Raw genomic sequence first — 15,117 nt, 5'->3', positions numbered from 1 at the left:
TATTTGTGAGAGTTCCTGGAAACGTGGAAATGACCACTGATGTTCCAAATATAACAGTTCTATGGTGTATTCTCTTTTTCACATAGGCCAGATGTCAAGTTGCAACTGGTGAGTACTCTGTTTGTTGGTGGCACAAAACTGGGAACTATTATTTCAAATGAGTGCATGCTTCTAAAAATACATAGCAAAATGCACTGAAATAGGCAACTAAATTTAAGTTACATAAAAAGTGTTGCATGTGCAGTCTATGGATATAACATACACTTTTTGGTATTATTTTACGTACTGTAGAAGACAAAGGACCTGGGTATGTTGATTATGCCTAAATTAAATCATCGAGCATGGTGTGAATGGGTCCTAGTGACAGCTTCCTAAATGTTGGCTAGTCCTGCAGCAGAGATGAATTGAAGAGATGGTGTTATAATGATACAATGTGTTTGTAAAATTATATTGGAAAGGGCTGATAAAATTCTGAAGGGTTTGGGAGTCTTTTCATATGAAGAATGACTTAGAGTATGACGCAGAATGGTTGCAAGGAAAAGCTGTATAAGACAATATGTAGCTCAAGGGCTGTCTGTTTATAGTACTGACATGAGAACTGGCTTTACCAAGAAAGTTAAGATGCAAAGGAATGCTTCAACAAAGAGTTAATAATTGCTATCAAGGAGGGAGCTATAATAAAGAAGATGTTTTCTAGAAGACTCAGGATATATGGAAAAGGAAGGTGATAGTTCTGTTGTTGAGGATGGGGAACAGACTTCCAGCTGCATTAACCTCAGTCAAACTGGCAGAACTTGATATAGCTAGTTATTCCATGGGTTACACCAGATTGCATGTCCATATAGGAGAGTTCTGTTCAAAAGGAACACAACAGGAAATGAATGAAGGGTGAGTATACTTGTTGACTGAGAAACCCTCAGCAGAGGCGAAGGTGGGTTATCTAGTGTCTGGAGCCATTTCTTTATATTGCACCCCTCTTCAGCTGAAGAGGAAAAAAAAAAGAATAGAAAAGGAAGAAATTTTTTTTACTTTTAAATTGTAGCAAATTGCAAGCTGCAGCGGTACGCTGAAATGAAGTGCGTAAACTTACTGCGAACCCACCCCTATGTCTGAAAGTATCTCATCATAAGGGATATCCCTTATTTTGAGACTTAAGAAATATATGATCCATAATGGAAGGGTCTATCATTATCAGTGAGAAGGCTTTTTTTAACTATTATCCAAGCTAATAATTAATCATATTAATTCACCAAAAAAGAAAAAAATAAGTATAAAGTAAAACAATGTAACCACTCTGAGAGCTTCCAAGGTGAAGCTATATGTGCTCCACATTTTGTTCATTTGTTACATGTTATCTGAGGTAATGGTAATGTTGCACATTTTGGATTGAGAAGGTTGAGATCTAGGACCCCCAGCCCTTACAAAATAACTTTCTGAGTGTTAAGTGGTAAACAAAACATAGGGAAAGCATTTCCTAAACAAGTGTAAATTAATCAGATTCACAAAGAAGTAACTGGAATCATCCAGACTGGCATTCAGATACTGTAAATGCTGAAGCCATGAACATAATAAAATATCTGTAGATAACTTGCTTGGTTCTTTTTGTTTAACTGATGCTGCTATTGCAGCACTTGGTGGCACCTCTGGGTCATTCGCAGGTCTAATACTGTCTGAGTTAGGTTTTACTTAAAAAAAAAGAAAGAAAAAAATCTCAAAAATCCTTTTTTTTTTTTTTACTTATTTTTATGCAGTGTTCAGAACTGCAAATGCAAAATTAGATTTAAAAGCTGGTATGCAGTAAAGAGTGATTAGATTATACTTGATGGATGTAAACTCCTTGCCTTTGCAAAAAAAAAATCCTGACTATTCTCTGGGACTTTACTCTGAAGTGTACACCTGGGTTTGAATTTCTAGATGTGGAATATGATCCGTTGAAATTTGGTTTTTCTCCAGTTTGGTTTTGTATTGGTTGTTCTAGGACAGATTCATGTTTTACTTTTGATTGTTTGAACTTTATTTTGCTTGATATATTTATTTAATAATTTGTTAAATTGAATCTTTGCATGTGTTAATACATTCTTTCTCTTCAGTAAGCACTGCAATGTATAATTATGTTCTCCTGTTATAGATTACTTATTATTTAATTATTTGTACATTGCTTGCAATGCTTTGTAAAGCTCTAAGGTGTAAGCACTTAGGTAAAAGATGAACAAAGCTGAACTCATAAACAGCACATCTTACTGGGGACTACACAGAAAGACCTGCATGGAAAGCAGGAAAGTTGGGGAGGAGCCACTCCGGGAGGGGGGGCACTGCTGGGCAGCTCTGCCAAAGCAAAGTGGCAGTGACACAACTCTCTTACCCAAGATACTGTTAACACCTGGCAGACACCACCACTCCATGAGTAAAAGGCTATGCTTTGTTTGTCTAAAGTGAGTGACTATGCTGTGCATGGTTTGGTTTGATTCATCTTGTTCTTAAAATGTGCCTGACACAAAAGACTATATTCAGGCATCAGTTACAGAACCTACTAGATAAAGCAGGACAAAATGAGTTGGTGTTGATAATGATGTCTTGAATACTCATATCAGGACAGACAGAACAGAATATGAGGCTGACTGCCTAGGTACATATTGGTGGTGCAATGAGAATAAAAATTAACAGGCCCTTCTAGAGTTTTGTCTGGCAAATGGTTTCAAGATGGACCAACATGTGGTTCAACAACAGAGATGGTCATAAGATCACATGTAAGAGCAGTCAACATGCAACTTAGGTAGACTTCCTCCTTGTAAGGAACTGCTGTCAAGATAGAATCAGACACTGCAAAGTCATTAGCAGTGAAACTGCAAGCCCTCAATATAAACCACTGGTGGCAACAATCAGTTGCAAGCAGTGGTCAGAGCAGGCTCTAAGGTCAAAAGAGACTAGGCTAAAGACCTGGAAACTGACTGTAGCAAAAGCAGAAGAGTACAATGATAAACTCAATGCTCTAGCACCTCAGAAAGAAGTAGAAGAAACAACTGGAGTCAAAGGAGAATGTCAGTGTCTCCAAACAGTATGTGTGTGAAAGCTATAAAACAGATATGTGGCTGAGCCAGGTAGGAAAATAAGGTGTATAATGAAAGCTGGTGGTGGAATGTTGACGTCCAGGAAGTTATCAAAAGAAAGAAGCAATAGTAGTACAGGAATACGTGGGAGACAGAAAAGATGGACCTGGGTAAGAATATCGAAGAACAGGCTTACTCACTAGTGTAGGGTAGGCTGGGATGTTCTCCCACCTATCTGATGCCTTGTATGAAAATCTGAAAGGCTGCCAGCTCAGCTAAATATAATTTTGTAGATAATTGTATGTCATTGTAAATAACTAATATAATCCACAGGCTGTTTTACAAATGTAAGAAAACTAAATGTAAGAAAAACTGTGTTATATGTTCTGAACTTCAAAAATGTATCCACAGTGCACCCTGCTGGAAGAAAGCTGATAAAGTAAAGCATTTTATGACTGTTTGAGCTCAAAGCTCAGAGACAGGATGTCTGGATGACATAATTCCTTGTATTGTTTTGAGACCAGGGTTAATTGCAAGGTTGTACATGTATAATGTCTTTTATTACTGTGGCTTCCTCGCCAGGTGAAAGCTTACTAAGAAGACTTAAGAAATGTACATTTATAGCTTTTGGTAGCCTGGGAACCAGAGAAGTGTCAAGAGTGATGTAATCTAAAATGAATCAGCAGTGATGTATTATCAATTTAAGAGATCTGAGAGAGAAAGAGATAACATTTTGCATTTGTCTTCAGAACTGACAACATCACAAGCACTTGCTTGCTCTGTATGTAAGTAGGATCATAGACTTCAGTATTTCTCTTAGAAATAGATAGAAAATAGTAGGATTAGACTAGCTGTTTTCTATATTTATGTCAGACTATTCTACAGTATTATTGTAAGCATTTTCCTGTGATCTCTGAACTCTCGACTAGCACTGTGTTGAATTGAGGAGATTTGTCTTGTGTTTTTATTATTTATTATTAAATATTTTTAAAACCTTTCAACTGTGGTTGTTTTGCGTAGAGATAATTTAAGCTATAGATTACTTACATGTGTTTAGTGATACTGTACTTAACCACTCCAATAGACTTAAATGTTCTGGTCATACTAATTGGATAACAGTGTTATTACAAAGTGGAATTGGTCACCCTTTGGGAAGTGCCTTATAGTAGCTGTTAAGTAGGGTTTCTGGTGGCAGTGGATTACTACCTTATACCCTGGGCAGAAGGAGCATATCTAAACCTGTGCCAGCCTTCCCCAGGAGTGTATGTGTGTTTTTATATAAATCATATCTCAAAGTATGAGTGTGTGTGTGTGTGTGTGTGTGTGTGTGTGTGTGTGTGTGTGAGTGTGTGTGTGTGTGAGGTATTTGGGCAGGGACACAAAGCACTGGTTGGACAGAGGGAGTGCTGGGTGGACTCGGCTTGGAACCCTGGCTAAGGACTCCACTCTATAGCTGTGCCAGTGGGGTGTCTTATTGGGGATCTGGAGAGAAAGGGAGAAACCAGCCCCAGACTGACTGTGATCTCTGTGTGCTCTTAAGGGAAATTGTACTTTACTGTGTGTGTGTGTACTTGTTATCCTTCTGAATGTGCATTCCCCACACTGGTGCTAGTGGTGAAGATTGAGGCTCCTTGATTACTGGGCCAGTGCAGGGGCATCACATATTAATTGGTTGGCAGTGGTGGGATATCCACACCACATATTAATTGTTTCGCAGTGGTGGGATATCCATATCAAATATTAACTGTTTGATAGTGGTGAGTTAGCCACATCACATAGTAATTGACTTGTAGTGGTGTGGATAGTGAATTCCTGTAGCTTGTGTACAGTGATCACTAAATGTGTATTTGTACTCTAAATCAGCCACGGAGTGAATATTCAGAGTTCAGATCACAATTGTTTTATTTCTTTTGTTAGCTTAGTGAGTCAGGGAGAGCAGGCACACATGTCAGCAGAGGAGTATGGCAAGCTGACAAGGAGCCAGTTGGCTGAGATGTGCCAGACTAAAGGACTGGTGCATGGAAACCTGACTAAGACAGATATGATTGCAGCCTTGGTCCCAGCTGCATCAGGAAATAGCAACCAGGAGGAGGATCAGACTGGCCATGGAGATGTACAGCATTCAGAGGAATGTACAGCTCAACCTTTCTGAAGAAAACTTAAAACTCCATCTGGAGCTAAAGAGACTTGAGTTGGAGGCCAGGTATTTAGAAATGGAAGGTGTGGAGAAGGAGAGGCAGAGGCAGCATGAAAAGGAATCATAGAGGTAATGGGGAAGGGAGTAACCGGACCCCAGAGCAAAAAAAGGTCAAAAATCCCCTGCAGTTGCAGGGAGAGATAATTTAGTTTTTCTCATATATCATATAGGAGGGGAGGGTATATGATGATGATGTGAAGGACCAAGGCTCTGGGTATGGTTCCTGACCCCTCTCCATGTGTAAAGCTAAATGTACTTCAAAATTATCTGATCTCTTCATTTTTTTTTTTTTTTTACTGTGTTAAAAATTTTTTTTAGAATTTTTAAAGCTAAAACTGAAAAGCATAAAAAAAAAAGCAGCAGAGCAGGAAGGCAGAGGCAAGTGTGTGTGTCTATATGTTGCTGAACTGAGCACTTATTTTCCTAGGTGTGTGAGTGGATGTCAGGTCACCACTTTTGAAGGGCTGGCAGACCTTTAGGTGAGGGAACAAGTCCTTAGCACTTTGCCTGAGGACATGAGGATCTGGTTAGCTGACAGACAATGTGCTACTTCAGATGAGTTGGGGAAAAAAGGGAGACCTATACCTAGCAAGCAGGACATCCCCTGCACAGGAAAGGGACAACCAGTGCTGCTCATGGGTCTAAAGGAACCCATGGTGGGAAGCCCCGACTGCCCCAACAGAATCTGCCAGTAGCAGGGGAAGCCACTAGTCCAGGTACACGTCCAGGATGGAACCCATTTATTTGGTTGAATTTCATTTGGTCAAAAATGATTTCAGGCAGCCCACTTCACTGAAATCTCATTTGACTGAAAGCTCATTTTGTTGAACTTCATTTGGTTGAAAATAAAATATAGCCCCTGCCCAACTGCAGTGCGACAATGGAGTGAGAATATTAAGTAAGGGGGTGTGTGGGAGCAAATCCCCCCACATTGGGGGGTGTGGAGGGTGTAGCCCCCCACATTTTGCAAATAGTTTTTACTGAACACATATATATGTATACATACATACATATATATATATATATATATATATATATATATATATGTATTTTTAATGGATACACCTTCATATAACAGTGAATACACTACAATTATGTGAGCGGCTATGCCCCCCCCCCCTTACTTAATATTCTCACTCCAGGGTCGCACTGCAGTGGGGTAAGGGCTATATTTCATTTTTCACCAAATAAAATTTGACCAAATGAGCTTTCAGTGAAGTGGGCTGCCTGAAATCATTTTCGACCAAATGAAATTCGAGAAAATAAAGTAGACCCATCCAAGACCTAGGGTTAAAGGTTTTGAATGCAACCAGTGGGGACATGTGGCATATAGATGTCCACAGAGGCAAGGTGGGGAACAAAAGGTGAGGGAGCCAGTAAGTGGGAAGGACAAAATGCCAACAATAGGTTGTCTTGAGACAACAAGAGTACCAAACTACCACAAGAGGTTATATCTTATCTTAATGAATGGCAAAGAGACCACTGCTAAGAGAGACACAGACTCTGACATAACCATTGTGAAGCCTGCAATGGCTACAGAGGAGCACTACTTGCCTGGGCGGTCTACTCCAGTCAGAGCTATAGGAGGGACCCCATTCCAAATACCTTTGGCTAGGGTTCACCTTGACTGGCAGAGTGGAAAAGGAAGCCAGCAAGTAGGTGTGTTTGAGGATATCCCTGCAGATGTCCTGATAGGGAATGATTTTGATAATGCAGTACCATGTGCTCATGCAGTTATATGCAGTCAGGCTTGGAGACAAGCATGGCTGCATGTAACTGCATGCAGTCAGGCTTGGAGACAAGCATGTGGGTCTTGTACCCTGGAGGAGACCCAGACAGACTGCACACCTCAGGGAGGGAGCTACACTGTAGCAGTGAGACTGAAGGTGAGCCACAGCTGCTTGTGGGTACTGATGTTCCCTTGGACAGAGTGACTACAAAGGTAGACGTGAGTAATAGTACCCAGGCTGACATGAGGCACTGCTGTCAGAGGATGCCAGACTTCCTGTCGAAGGAGAGCTGGGGAGGGTTACAAAGAAAGAATTGAGAGAGGCTCAGCTCTCACAGACCCTACATTACAAGGCCTGAGGCAGGTAGCTAGTGAAGCACCTGATTCTCAAGTGAAGGGGGGAATCTGTATACTGGGACAAAGGGTTACTGTATAGAGAGTGGACCCCTGAGAGAGGGCTAGAAGGTGAGAGAATGCAGCAGTTGGTACTGCCTAGAGCCTACTATCTGGCATTTCTAGCCATAGCCCATGATATTCCCTTTACAGGTCATATGGGCATAAAACGTACAAAGAGACATATTATGCAAAACATCTATTGGCCTGGAATTTCCAGAGATGTAACAGGGTACTGCAGGATCTATGAGCAGTCGCAAAAGGTAGGCAAGGCAGGAGACAAGGTGAGAGCTCCTTTGATTCCTTTGCCTGTGATTGAGGAGCCATTTCAGAGGGTAGCTATGGATATTGTGGGGACTCTGAGTACCTCAAGTTCCACAGGGAAAAAGTATATCCTAGTGGTAGTAGATTATGCTACAAGACACCCTAAGGCAGTGGCTTTATCCTCTATTGATGCAGAAAAGGTGGCAAATGCTTTACTGGAGGTTTTCAGCAGGGTAGGTTTCCCAAAAGAAATACTGACTGACAGAGGTACCAATTTCATGTCAGACCTGCTGGCTTGTCTGTGGAAGTATTGTGGGGTGCAACACCTAAAGACCACCCCTACCATCCCCAGACTAATGGTCTTGTTGAGAGGTTAAACTTTACACTTAGGTCCATGTTACAGGCATTTGCAGACCAGTTTAAGAGGGATTGTGACAAATATCTGCCCCATCTGTTGTTTGCTTACAGAGAGGTTCCTCAAAAATCCACAGGCTTTTCACCCTTTGAGTTGTTGTATTGGCATAGGGTGAGGGGGCTTCTAGATTTAATTTGAGATGAGTGGGAAGGTGAGTTTGAATCCCACAAGAAGTCTGTTGTGGCATTTGTCCTAAACCTCAGGACAAGGCTCAGGGAACTCCTGGGCTTGGCCCAGGAGAACTTGGCAGAAGCTCAACAGCAGAAAAATGTCTGGTATGACAGGAATGCTCGAGCTAGAGAGTATGCTGTAGGGCAGCAGGTAATGGTTCTCATTCCTGTCAGACACAACAAGCTGCAAGCAGCTTGGGAGGGACCCTACAAGGTGGTAAGAAAGGTAAGTGATGTTAACTACATGGTGGAACTGCTAGGCAGGAGGCAAGAGCACAAACTGTACCTTGTTAGCATGATGAAACCTTACCATGATAGGGAGGCCCTTGTGCTGAGTATTTGCAGTGGATTGCAGGAGGAGTCTGAGGGAGATCTGGTGACTGATCTCATCAGTGAGGCTCAGACTGACACCTCAGTGGAAGGGGTAGCAATGTCCCAGCAGCTATCTCCCACCCAGGTTCAAGAAATCTGAGCAATGTTACAGGAGTTTGGGGAAATGTTCACTGGGAAACCAGGGTGCACCCACCTGTTGCAGCACCAGGTGGATACTAAATCTCAAAGGCCTATTAAGCAGGCCCATTATAGGGTGCCTGAGAGAGTCAAACAGACTCTGAGGGAGGAGATACAGGAAATGTTGGAACTAGGGGTAATTCAAGAGTCCAACAGTACCTGGGCCTCCCCATGGTGCTAGTGCCAAAGAAGGATGGCAGCTCCAGGTTCTGTGTGGACTACAGGAAATTAAATAGTCACACAAAGTCAGATGCTTACCCCATGAGTAGGACAGATGAAGCCCTAGAGCAGCTGGGTGGGGCTACGTACCTCACCACCATTGAAATTACCCAGGGTTACTGGCAGGTGCCCTTGACTCCCAGTGTTAGAGAGAGGTCAGCCTTTGTGAATCCTTTTGGCTTGTATGAGTTCACAAAGATACCCTTTGGGATGAAAAATGCCCCAGTGACTTTCCAGAGGCTGGTAGATCATATCCTAGCAGGAACAGGAGGGTTTGCCCTTGCTTACCTAGAGGGTATTGCCATATACAGCCATTCCTGGCAAGAGCACCTTCAACATGTCAGGGAGGTGCTGGGCAGACTACAGAGGACAGGGTTGACCATTAAGCCCAGCAAATGTCAGGTGGGTTTGGCAGAGGTCTCCTACCTGGGACATAGAGTGCGGAGTGGTAAGATCAGGCCTGAACCTGCCAAAGTGGAAGCCATTTAGACTTGGCCAGCACCTGTTACCAAAAAGCAGGTGTGGGCATTCTTAGGGACAGCAGGGTACTACAGAAAGTTCATCTGCAGTTATAGTACTATAGCTGCTCCCCTCTCAGACCTGACAAGGAAAAACAGTCCAGGTAAGTTAGTGTGGACCACAGCATGTGAGCAGGCAATCCAGAATTTTAAAGAAGCTTTGGAACAAACCCCTGTGTTAGCCAGTCCAGATTACAGCAAATAATTTGTTGTGCAGGTGGATGTTTCGAACCATGGGGAGAGGGCTGTACTTAGCTGGATTTCTTCAGGGGGAGAAGTGCACCCAGTAGTTTATCTCAGTTGTAGGCTCCAACCCAGGGAGGAATGCTATGCAGCTGTAGAAATGGAATGTCTAGCCATAGTGTAGGCACTGCAGAATCTTCAGTCTTATCTGTATGAAAGGAAATTCACTGTAGTTACAGATCATAATCCCCTAACATGGTTACACTGAGCCAGCCAGAAAAATGCCAAGTTGGTAAGATGGAGCCAAAGGTTGCAAGCATATGATATGTCAGTGCAACACTACAGTGGGATTAGCAATGCCAATACAGATGGGCTGTGATGCCCGTGCACTGGCCCAGTAATCAAGGAGCCTCAATCCTCACCACTAGCACAAATGAGGGGCATGAACATTGGGAAGGATAACAAGTGCACACACAGTAAAGTACAATTTCCCTTAAGAGAACACAGAGAGCACAGTCAGTCTGGGGCTGGTTTCTCCCTTTCTCTTCAGATCCCCAATAAGACTCCCCACTGGCACGACTATAGAGTGGAGTCCTTAGCCAGGGTTCCAAGCCAAGTTTTCCCAGCACGCCCTCTGTCCAACCAGTGCTTCATGTCCCTGCCCAAGTAGCTGACACACACACACACACACACACACACACACACACACACACACACACACACACACACACACACACACACACACACACACACACACACACACACACACACACACACACACACACACACTTTGAGATATAATTTATATACAAATACACAGACACTCCTGAGAAAGGCTGGCACAGGTTCACTAGGCATGCCCCTTCTGCCCAGGCTATAAGGTAGTAATCCACTGCCACCAGAACCCCTAATTATCAGCTACTATAAGGCCCTTCCCAAAGGGTGACCAATTCCGCTGTGTAATAATACTGTTATCCAATTAGTAAGTGTGACAAGAACTTATAAGGCTATTGGAGTGGCTTAGTACAATATCACTAAATACATGCAAGTACTCTAGAGATTAAATTATCTATACACAAAACAGCCACAGTTGAAAGGTTTTAAAAATATTTAATAAATAATAAAAACACAAGACAAATCTCCTCAATTCAACACAGTGCTAGTCACGAGTTCAGAGATCACAGGAAAATGCTTAAAATAATACTGTAGAATAGTTTGACATAAATATAGAAAACAGCTAGTCTAATCCTACTATTTTCTACCTATTTCTAAGATAAATACTAAAGTCTAACATCCTACCTACATACAGAGCAAGCAAGTGCTGGTGATGTTGTCAGTTCTGAAGACAAATGCAAAATGCTATCTCTTTCTCTCTGAGATCTCTTAAACTGATACTACAGCAGTGCTGACTCATTTTAGATTGCATCATTATTGATACTTCTCTAGTTCCCAGTCTACCAGAAACTCAAAATTTACATTTCTTAGTCTTCTTAGCAAGCTTGCACCTGGCCAGGAAGCCACAGCTATAAAATACATTATACATGTAAAACCTTGCAATTAACTCTGGTCTCAAAACAATAGAAGGAATTCCTTTGTCCAGACACCCTGTCTCTAAGCTTTGACATCACACAGTCATAAAATGCTTTACTTTATCAGCTTTCTTCCAGCAGTGTGCACTGTGGATACATTTTTGAAATTCAGAACATATAACAGTTTTTCTTACATTTAGTTTTCTTACATTTGTAAAACAGCCTGTGGATTATATTAATATTTACAATGACAGAGAATTATCTACAAAATTATATCTAGCTGGGCTGGCAGCCTTTCAGTTTTTCACACCTTGTATCCTACTGGTGTCTAGATTCTCCCTTTTTTCCTACATTGTTCCAGAGAGGCTGGGTTTCTAAAAAAGTTGGCCTCATGGGCCTGTCTAGTCTTTAAAAAGACTGTATCCAAAGAGTCTTTAAAAGTCTTTAAAAAGACTGTATAGCCTGGTTATAGCTGGCAGAATGGATATTTAGCCAGCTCCTGTAGTTTGTATTATTATTAACTGTTATGGGTGCTATTGGTGGAGTGTTTCAGTTCAAATCTGGGTATCATTGGAGTCTTGATAAAGACTGTCCAGATGAATAACAGACAAATTCCAGTTTGTTGGCTGGGGTCCTATTTTCTATTAAGTAAAGAAAAACACCATTCTCAGTCTTTTCAAACTTTGATGGCAAATGAGCGTTGCTTAGATGAGCATTTTACAGTCAGAGTTGACTTGATTTTGTACACAGTGGAGGAAGGTGTGTACTAATTCGGGACCCTCCTATTGGTCAGAGATTGGTGGGTTGAACCTTTACTAGAGCTGGAAAGGAAGGTCCATCTTGGTGTGCTTGGGTGTGGGGATAATAGTCAAGATATATGCCAACCAACCAAGTTTCAAGGAATCACATCAGATTTGAATATTAAGCTAAAACTGAAATTCTGGAGTTACAGTAAGGAGACATTCAAAGTTCAACCCTTAGAAAATTATAGAAAGCAATGTTAGTGTTATCGTGGGTGTGGGGGATGAAACACATCTAAGTTCTGCGTCACTTTTGTTTAAACTTCTTCCTATTTGCCATTAGGGTTACTGTCCATCCTTATTTCATTTTTTTAAATTCTACCAGTTAAACCTGTAACATGGCATAATTACAAGAAAAAACCTTAACCAACCTTACCCAATAAAGAGAGATGAAAAATAGGATAAAAACTTAAATGTCATTTTTACAAAATTGTAAGAGGAATCTGAGGGATCCATTACATTCAAATAGTTTTTGTTGAGGTGGAGGGGATGGCATACAGGGAAGGGGTCAGAAAATGTGCTAGGGACTCACTTGAACAAAAGCTCTCTGATTCAACTAAATAAGAAACTAAGAAGTCTTATAAAGTCCAACAAGGCCAATTATGAGGGCAGGATAGCCTCCCAGGCTAAGGACTATCACAAGGCCTTCTTCAGCTTTGGCAGGAACCTTAAAGGTGATACTCAGTAGTGTGCAGAACTAGTAGTGGTAAATGGTATAACCTTCACTGACCAGGGTGACATAGCAAATCTAATGGCTTATGAATTTATTTAACTTTACCCCCCACTTCCCCTCCACTACACCCTGTGAAATCCCTTCTACCTTAACCCCACCTATCAGCAGGGAGCAGGTCCTGGAGGTGCTTTCTAAGGCCAAAAACAATGCATTACTGGGCCCTGAAAAATATCCTCTGTTGCCTCCTAAATAGCTTAAAACATGAACTAGCAAGACCACTTTAGACACTCCAACTACAGCCTCAAAACAGATTATATGCCAAGTGAATTGAGGGCCACAATGATCGTCCCTCCTCATAAGGGTGAACTGTCGACTGACCCTGAGAACTACAGAACCATCAGTCTGACAAGTCTAATATGAAAAGCCATGGAACAAATTATCAAGGAAATGGTAAACAAGGAAACTGGTAACCTACAGACACTGGAACCATCCCAATTTGGCTTTGTTGAGGGAAGCTGTTGCCTATTAAACTGGTAGTCTTCTTCAAGAGGGTCACCATGGCTATGGATGAGGGGAAAACTGTGCATACTGCTTACCTTGACCTGGCCAAGGCATTCAGTACAATACCCTACTTAGGTATTGTTGACAAACTCTCAGAACTAGGCATAACTCTCTGCATAACTCACTGGATTGCCAGCTGGCTTACAGATAGGACCCAAGAAGTCAGGTGATGTTTTACAACAGTACCTCCCCAGCTGTTCCTCCACAGGAGTGATTGACATGCCTAATAGCAATGTTGTAGCATGCAAATGGTGCATGATTGACATGTCATGCAGATTTGCCTGTGACATCACAAGTAGTGTACCTGCTTCTTCAAAGTAGTGAGATCTCGGAGTTGGTATATTTATATTTATATACACAGGAGGTGTAGTGGGAGCTACCCCCCTTCAAAAAACATAGGGGAAAAATAATATTTGTGAGCTACATAGATACATGGATGTCTTTACCACAAACATTTATATACTAGGTGGTGCAGGGTGGTGATCCACCTGGAAAAGCACAAGAAAAAAATATTTGTGAGGTACAAGGATACATGGATGTTTTTGCCACAAATTCTTGAAGCCAGACATTGAAAAGATCAAATTCATATTATGTTATCTTTATTCACTTTAACAGTGATGTTCAAACAATAATGAGAAAAACAAACATAACTTAAATAATAGCCTGTTAGGCAGTATGGCTCAGAAGTCTAAGCAGTAAAGGCAGAGCAGTTAAGGAATCTTTTTTTTTTTTTTTCAAAACAGGTTTATTGTTTTAACATATAAGAGAAATATCATAACAATTTTATACAAGTAATTAAAAATAGGTATTGAGATGATGGAGATGAAGTGCCTGAAATGTGTGATATGATATACACAGGGGATAGATGAAGAAATGAGGGTATTTATTTATTTATTTATTTTATTTATTTATTTGCAGTTTGTTTGCCAGGATGGTCCATTGTGCCAAGAAGAACCTGTTTTCAATGGAGTCATGGGGAGAAAAGCTCCAAAAGTTATAAACAAGTAATAATATAACAGGAAATACAGAAGTACAACTAAAATCATAGTATTTACAGATACAATATGAAGCAAACAATCAAGGTTAAGAAAAATAAGAATTGTTGTAAATTCTTGCTAGTACTTTGTGAGGAAAAGAGTAGGACTCTGGAGTCCAAATTAGCACACTTGCAAAGAATGTCAAAGAGAACAAATTATGGTGTTACGTGGGCAAGAAAAAAATGAGGAAAAGATGATTTGGTGAAGAAGATTTAAGAAACAGAAAGAAGGCAAGATGAGGTAAGGCCACCCGGCCAACAGATGGATGATTGTGAGATAGAAGACCTGCAACAGTCAAGTATGACTGTTGAAGATGGTAGGACTGTGGCACTGAATTGAGAAAGATGACAACAGTTGATGTGACACTCTGACCCCATGTCAAAAAAAAATGGGAAAAAGGAGTTGATGATTTTGATGGTACAAAGGAAATAAAAAACCCTCTTGGGCTGTTAACTGCAGCTGTCTTTGTGATTATGTATTTAAGTCCCATAAAAGTTCATTTAAATGAGCAATGTGCTTCATGTTTAGTTATGTATTCAGAATAATGTATATAATTTGCCTGATTAATAATAAACTCTGATATTGCTTTAAGCAAGAACCTAAAGTCTGTGCATAAAAATAATCTGTCCTCATAAAATAGGCAATAAACCTTTACTCCAGGAATCTTGACATTTGGAAATTCTTTGAGCATGAGTAATAGCTACTAAAATACTACACTTAAGGCAGGAAATAAAAGTTTCAGTTTAAATTTGTTTTGGGAGGAGGTAGAGGCAGTTGGTGAACCACATATCTAAGGTCCAAACATAGGGTCAGAATCATGGATTTCAAATGCAAATTTTTCCACAGAGAATTGGAGAAAACTTGCCAGCCAC

The sequence above is a fragment of the Protopterus annectens genome, chromosome 7.part0, assembly GCF_019279795.1.
Source record: "Protopterus annectens isolate FY-2018-M chromosome 7.part0, PAN1.0, whole genome shotgun sequence".
In the NCBI taxonomy this organism is placed as follows: domain Eukaryota; kingdom Metazoa; phylum Chordata; order Ceratodontiformes; family Protopteridae; genus Protopterus; species Protopterus annectens.
The sequence above is the reverse complement of the archived record's forward strand: the minus strand, read 5'-3'. Positions refer to the sequence as shown.